The sequence below is a fragment of the Zerene cesonia genome, chromosome 7 (assembly GCF_012273895.1).
Source record: "Zerene cesonia ecotype Mississippi chromosome 7, Zerene_cesonia_1.1, whole genome shotgun sequence".
In the NCBI taxonomy this organism is placed as follows: domain Eukaryota; kingdom Metazoa; phylum Arthropoda; class Insecta; order Lepidoptera; family Pieridae; genus Zerene; species Zerene cesonia.
The window spans coordinates 2124361-2131772 of record NC_052108.1 but is presented as its reverse complement, the minus strand read 5'-3'; the positions used below and the strand labels follow the sequence as shown (position 1 = coordinate 2131772).

General features: G+C 32.2%; 1 non-coding gene across 1 annotated transcript; it reads right to left on the bottom strand.

Annotated features, from left to right (window-relative positions):
- Nucleotides 1-2517: 2517 nt before the first annotated feature.
- On the bottom strand, nucleotides 2518-2590 carry Trnav-cac. Its single transcript has one exon. It is a non-coding gene; the product is annotated as a tRNA-Val (tRNA).
- Between the last annotated feature and the right edge of the window lie 4822 nt (nucleotides 2591-7412).

Below are 7412 nucleotides of genomic sequence, written 5' to 3'. Positions count from 1 at the left end.
ATCGTGTTAACAGCGCTTACGAATGGTCCTGACAAATATCGCAGTTTATTTTCTTTTCGAATTTGAATAGTGGATACATGAATAGAATTTTTATGATCGTTATTATGTGGACTGTTTTGCGCAGTGACACAATCGTTTTATTATAGTTTGGAATTAGTAGGCTAGTCGCTAGATGCCGCTTTTGTGTAGTACCTTACGGGTTTATGAGGGACATTCTATATTTGAGTTTGTTATCCTTACTAATATTGTAAATTCGTTCTTTCTTTCGCGTAGCAACGGAACGTATGTATGTGAATATAAAATTCTCGTGTCACAGTTTTCGTTGCCATACTCCTCCGAAACGGCTTGACCGATTTTGATGAAATTTTTTGTGTTTATCCGGTATCTATGAAAATCGGCCAAAATCTATTTTTCATGCCCCTAAATGATAAGAGTAAGGCAGAGCAGCGTTTGCCGGGTGCAGCTAGTATGTTAAGATTTTGTCTAGAGACCCTTTAACTTAAAAATTCTCTTAAATTGAACTGAACTAAATAATTCCCTTTAACTGAAAAAGCTAGATTTTCATATATGTAAATAATTTATGCATTGATATGATTTGATTGAAATCTATTTGTGCTCATTCTCAACCGACTTGAAAAAGAGCAGGTGATCAATTCGAATGTATTTTTTTGGTTTTATAACCTCAAAACTTGCGACTCTGTAAACCAATTCTGATGATCCTTCTTCTTTGAAAGCTGGTACTTTCCGTGTGGTACTATTTAAATATGACCTAGTTATGTCATATTAAATGTAACAAAAAATACACTGTAATTTTTTTAAGGAAACATACATATTCCCTTCTAAAAGCCTAAATGTGATGTGCATAAAGTAACCGCTTAAATGCTGTTTCTTATATTAAATTAAAAAAACAACCTATAAACTCCAACAAGCCATGATCAACACGTGTATAAACTTCAGTAATATTATTTGCCCATTATACCCCAAAAGACTTGTGTTGCAAGTCCAAGCCCTCAAAGGTCGAAAGGGACTATTCAATAACCCAGACAAATGGCGGGAAAACTATAAACGGTAGTAACGACCACTTTATGTTACTTTCTAAGATTTGCAGCGGAATTACTTGACAAATTGAATCTTCTTTGTTATTGTTTTGAATAGGGGAAATATATGAGATCTATTATTTTACTTATAAGGCCGGGAGAGTAAATAAACCAAAGAAGGTACTTAGTTTATTTGGTTTCGTATTCATTTCGCGCGTACTGTTATATTGAATTTGTGTTACATTGGACATTTTATAGGTCTGTTTTATATATATATATATATATTTACTAAAATATATATATTAACTACTATGCACAAAAATACGATTAAACATACATAAATATTTTGACAAACAGTAAATGAACCTGCTGGAAAAATCATGTAAACTTTTTAAGAAAATAAGAGAAGTGGGTAATTTATGATTAGTCTATCGAACATAGAGAGACAATGTCGGACAGTAAGGACACAAGAATTTCATACAATTATTAGTAGCAATTGCGAAAAAAAATGGTCATCCATCTAATTTATGTCTATACTCAAAGGTTGGCAACTCGAGTTTTTCATTAATTCTTGTTATAGCGGCAACAGAAATACATCATCTTTGAAAATTTCAACTGTCTATCACGGTTCATGAGCTGTATCTCACCTGGTGACAGACGAACGGACGGATAGACAAACAGACAGACGGACAGCAGCCTTAATAATAAGTGGCAATAGGGTTCTGTATTAACCTTTGGGTAGGGAACATTAAAAACGTTAATATCTAAAAGGTTATTATTCCATTCCATTTTCAAAATTTCGTCAGTCTTAATTTGAAATGGCCATTTGCAAAAAAAAAAGAAAAAGAAAACAGTTTTTGGCGCCATTTAAAGAAATCTTTTGTGTAATTGACAATTGTCCCCTCGTTGGCATATGAAAGCACGTTGTCCTAAGCGTGTACGCCCTTGATACCTGTATGCAACAATGTTGCTGATTGACTCATCAATGCTATTTAATACTTATTACGTGTGATTGAAGCGTTAAAAGCGATAATGAGGATAGGGACCCATTTTAATTATTAGAAAAAAAACAATATCACAGACCGTAGAATTCTGTTGATATAATCTATTACAGTCTTTTGTACTTCTGTTTCTATAAATAATGTTTACTTACTATTTTATAAAATTAAATGGAAAGTTCTCTGTTATTTTTGATGAGAGTTTTTCTTATACCTTTATCACGATTGTGTATTTTTATCACACATTACTCCAAATAAGAAAATAAACTTACTTTTAAATTAAAACATTAATATAATAAATTCGGTGTATCAGATTTTTAATAGCTTTGGTCTAGAGATTTTAAAACAACTGAGAATATGTATTTTCTTTAAATTGGTCATTATCATTGAATTTCATATAATAATAAAAAAATTGGAGTTAAATACAGTATGTTTGTCACTAAACAGATCGAACAAAAACAATTGTATAAAATCTTATATTCTGTTTCCGCCCGGGATCGAACCGGGGACCTTGTGCGTGTGAAGCACACGTGATAACCGCTACACTACGGAAACTTGACGTAGTATTCTGAAATTATATTTTTGTTTTTACTAAATGTATTTAAAAACATTTTAATAAATGATACACTTTTCTACCTTCCAAAACAACAGTACTAATGTGCCTCTAATAGACCGATTTTAAAAATTCTTTCACCATTGGATACTTACCTATACGTACCCCATTACCATAAGCTATATATGTAGGCAAAGCTACGGCGGACCGCTAGTTATATTAATTCAAAATTTATTCCCTATTAGCAAGATTATCAAAATAGATTGCCTCCAAACCTGCTAATGTTTTATTTATTGCTATCTAATGCTAAATATAACTTCTACTTACAAACATAAGCCAGCAATGAACCCATAAACTCTTCACGTCACCGATTCCACATACAATCTCGGCACTAACTCTCCATCCTTCAAATATTACCATATCTTGAAGTTTACAATTTACATACATTACAGTCGAAGTGAAGTATTATCACAAGATTGACTACGCGCTATAAGAATTCATCGCATCAGATACATTACCATAAAGCATAGGACAGCTTCCTCCAGCTCGCAGTCAGCCTAACAAGGAAACTACGCGTGTGTGTAGGGATGCCATCATTAATTAAAAGCTTAGGATTTCTAAATATGTTACTGAATAATAAAAATATGTGTAAACGGAAGAATTAGATTATAATCTAAATCTAGTTATTGGAATGTAAGCTTACGATATAAACTGACTTGATGTATCTTGTGATTGCAAACTGAATCTTAGACCTTATTGTTAGGTCTTTGAAGTATTTCCAAAAGGTTCTTGTAATAAAAAACACATGAAGGCTTGTTTAATCTCACTCATGTCACTACGTTAACTCCATTTCATGAAACTGTAAGTGGTTGGTAACATCATGCATTTATGCTACACCAGCCCAAGCCGAGGGTAGTGATCCCCGTCAATGGTGACCTTTACTCATACGACCCACGCGTCCGCACTGATGTAGTAGCCTATCAGGCTAAGATCAAGAAAAAAATATTAGGTATAATGACAATTACTTTTTATGCCAGAGCAAGCAAAGAGGCAGAAGGGAATTTATATCTTCTTCCAGAACTTTAATACACATAACAAAAAAAGACCACCAATATTCCAATAAATTACAACAACAAATAACCTCAATATTACAAACAAACAATACAAACTTATAGAAAAATCCATTTAATGATGCCCTGTAATGGTATCCCTACTCGATAAATAGTTGTTGCGCGTCACTTGGCAACAAATTGCGCGCAAATGCCCGATCGAGCTGACGTGACCGATTGCGCCGGCCGCCTGTCTGCAACCGGTGATGGGCCCGAGACGGATAGCGTTTTTATCTAAAAGCTCAGAGCTTAGTATCTGGATTGGAAGTATATAGACATGCAGAAACTTTTTTGGTTTCTACAATTCGAAAAGATCGTAAAAATTCCGTCATTGTAAATGCGTACATTGAAGAGATTTATTTTGGAAATAGGATTAATGAGATACAATTTTATATCTACCAGGATGCCTACAATTTTATACTGGGATCGAGCCAGCATATTTTTAATTTGAAAGATAGAACTTAATAAACAATTTTGCAGATATTATTCAGAATAACATACATAACTGTCTCATTGAATACCATATATGTAAATAAGAAGAGGCTAAATCCCTAAAGGTTTATTTATCCAAAAAGGTTGAAAAATTGTTAAAGTCATTGGACTTTTCTGTTTTGGCGACGTATAACATTTGAAATTTGATACTCTAATTTCGCCGAACGATTTAAGAAAAATAATGTTATGAATGTCAAAGTTAGCTTTATACAATTGTAAGCGTATAGTTTATTTGCGGTTTCATGATATGTTTTCATCTTAAGGTATGTTCATAGGAAAAAAGATTAGCCCTTTTTCTTCTCCGTAATTCTTATGGTACAATTGATATATAAAATTATGTCTAATTATATTTATAATATGCGAATTTCGAGTCTACCCGCTTAATTGCCCGCCATGTTTTAAAATAATCCTATATTCATTTAGAGAAAAAACTCATAAATTGCACGTTAAATTCTTCGAAGAAATTATTGTTTTAGATTAAAGAAGGCCTTTGTGAAAATTTATGCAGGTGCAGTTTCTTATTTCTCAATATATTCAACTATCAATGAGGTACTCACAAATAATATGTATGCAGGTATAATGCCTCCTTTCGACCGCTTCATAACTATCAGCCCCGCTGAGAATGCTTCAGTAATATGACAGTATCACTGTCACTTACGGTATATCGGTATCCCGCTGAGACGTCATCAATGAAGCAAGAACAATGAACAGTGGACAAAAACCATACAGCCTGGTGAATTAATTGTAATTAATTGTATCTATATGTTGTTGTCAATTTATATCCAATACTTTAAATACTTTTCCGTCATATTCTGGATTATTAAAACGAAGTAGAGAAGTAATTTCAAAGTAAACAAGTCAACAAAATTAAGAAGTAATTTCTAGTCATACCATGTTATGTCGTTGTGTACGCAAGTTTATAACCAGATAATATAAAATTTCGAACTCTGAAACGTACCAAGCAAAAATGAAATCACTATACGGAAATCTTTGATTTACAGAGCAATTTGGACCCGAATAAAATTTTGCATAAAATATAACTTTATTCCATAAGTGAGACGTCGATTGACAATATGCCATATAGTTAAATATCAAGTCAAACACGAGTGTCACCGTATTTTCGCTCATACGGCCGTCATTATAAGGAACATATTTAGTTTTAATTAAGATCATATAGAGGTCAAAGAACCGAAATGAAATTCTAGTCGCGTGGGCAGATCCGAAATAATAGGGCGTCCCTTCTGCTGACTACAATAGTCTATAAATATTAAAAAAAAAAAACATATCTAAAGGTAGCTTGATGTTCTAGCAGACTTACTTTGTATTCCTACAGTATCTGTCGTTAATAGACCAATGACGTAGTCTTGTAACAGAAATGCGTAATGTTAACATAATGATTTCTTATTATGTAGTTGCTAACAGCTTATTCTATATACGTTTTACGACCGCATTCAATACTTTAAATTAATTCTTCATTGTCTTTTTGCATTGGATCGTGTAAAAAAGCTTTAATTCCTCTGACTTTGTTGATTACTGACAAAAGTACAAACATAACTGCTTCAGATTATGCTTTTAAATATTCAAATTTAAAATTCGAATCAAATAAATCTAAATTTAAAAGAAACGCGCGCTAAATCGATTTGCAAATTTGCTTTTCAATGAATTCTTATTCCGAATTTGAAATTTATTTAAAATATTTCTCGGTCACGGCATAAATTAAAATTGTATTGACTCGTCAATATTTTCTTGACAAATAGAAAAATGTTTTACCGTGATTGAACATTTTCTTGAAACTACTGAATAAACACAAAAAGAAGAAAAAGTCAAACTTTTTTTTCGTAAACACATAAACTTCGAGGTTATATATAATTTAATTAATTAATTAAATCGTTTTATGTTTTTTAAATACGAGTTATGTCTTTATATTAAAAGTTGTTTTTTTAAATCGTGTCTAAATCTTGAAATACCTATCAAAAGGTATTTTTTTACTTTTTTATTATTAAGTATCCTAACACGATACTGATAGAGTTCTAGTGAAATGCACATTGACTCGTAAATTTTATGAACTTCGAACATCTATTGTTGGGAAACGTATTCAACAAAAGCTTAAACATTTCAAGGTGATTTAGCTACTCTTAAACACTTAATATGTCTACTACATACTTGACTAGTTTAATAAAAAATGAACCTTAACCTCTTTCAGATAAGCTGCATAATATATTACAAAATGAAAATGTTAAATTGTGCGTGTAAATTCAATAGATTTCCAATTTTAGTTGTGTCACAGGTCAGATGTCGTAAACATTGTGACTGTGAATCGTGTTTAGAGTTGTTTTAGCATCGTTAGATTTTATCTTTGTTTTCGGAACCAAAGGTTGCTGGCGTCTGCTAAAATGGTTATCTTCATTTTGTATACAATCAAGCTTTAAGGACTTTATAAATTGTTGTGGAGGATTTCAAAATCTTAAATTTGCGAGTCGTCTTTTAGTCATGACTATTACAACATCATTATAGGAAAAAATACACAAATCGATTGCAATGTATTTACATTTTTTTTTCTACAAAGGAAACACTGTTACTCGCTCCGACTGCGTCTGGATACAATCGAGATGAAAACGACTAAAATACTTATTTGTGTGAAACATTACAAAGCAATTTAACTAAATTAAGACACAGCAAGCAACAAGCCTACAACAATATATTACAATTAATTAAAAAATTAAGAAATAGAGGATAATTTGCTATAATGCCTTATAGTCTAGGAGGGGCTCTGATAACCAGGGTTATGCTCACCATATCGGCATTACATATGCTGAGTGACTGTCCCTTTTAAGTCTCCACATACAGCTATCAATTTAAAGTTATTTTCTTATTTTTGCTTTATAGGTTAAAAGTTATATTATACTACATACTTTAATATATAAATAGCGACCATACATAACGGAGTCAGAACAATGCTCCAACAGTCTGAAAGTGAGGCAGGGTCAGGACAGAGTTGCAGGATTTTTTACCATGACGGGCAACTAAGATGGTAGTCCGCCTGATGGTAAGCGATCACCAGAGGTAGTGTTACTACGCATTTAAGGGGTCAGGGATAAGGATAGGAATGACGATTGGAAATTGGCTCTCTGCTGTACCTATCATACACATATTTATTGATTTGAAAGAAAGAAAGAAAATACATTTAATCACAAATACAACATTTTAGCTTACAACTAATACA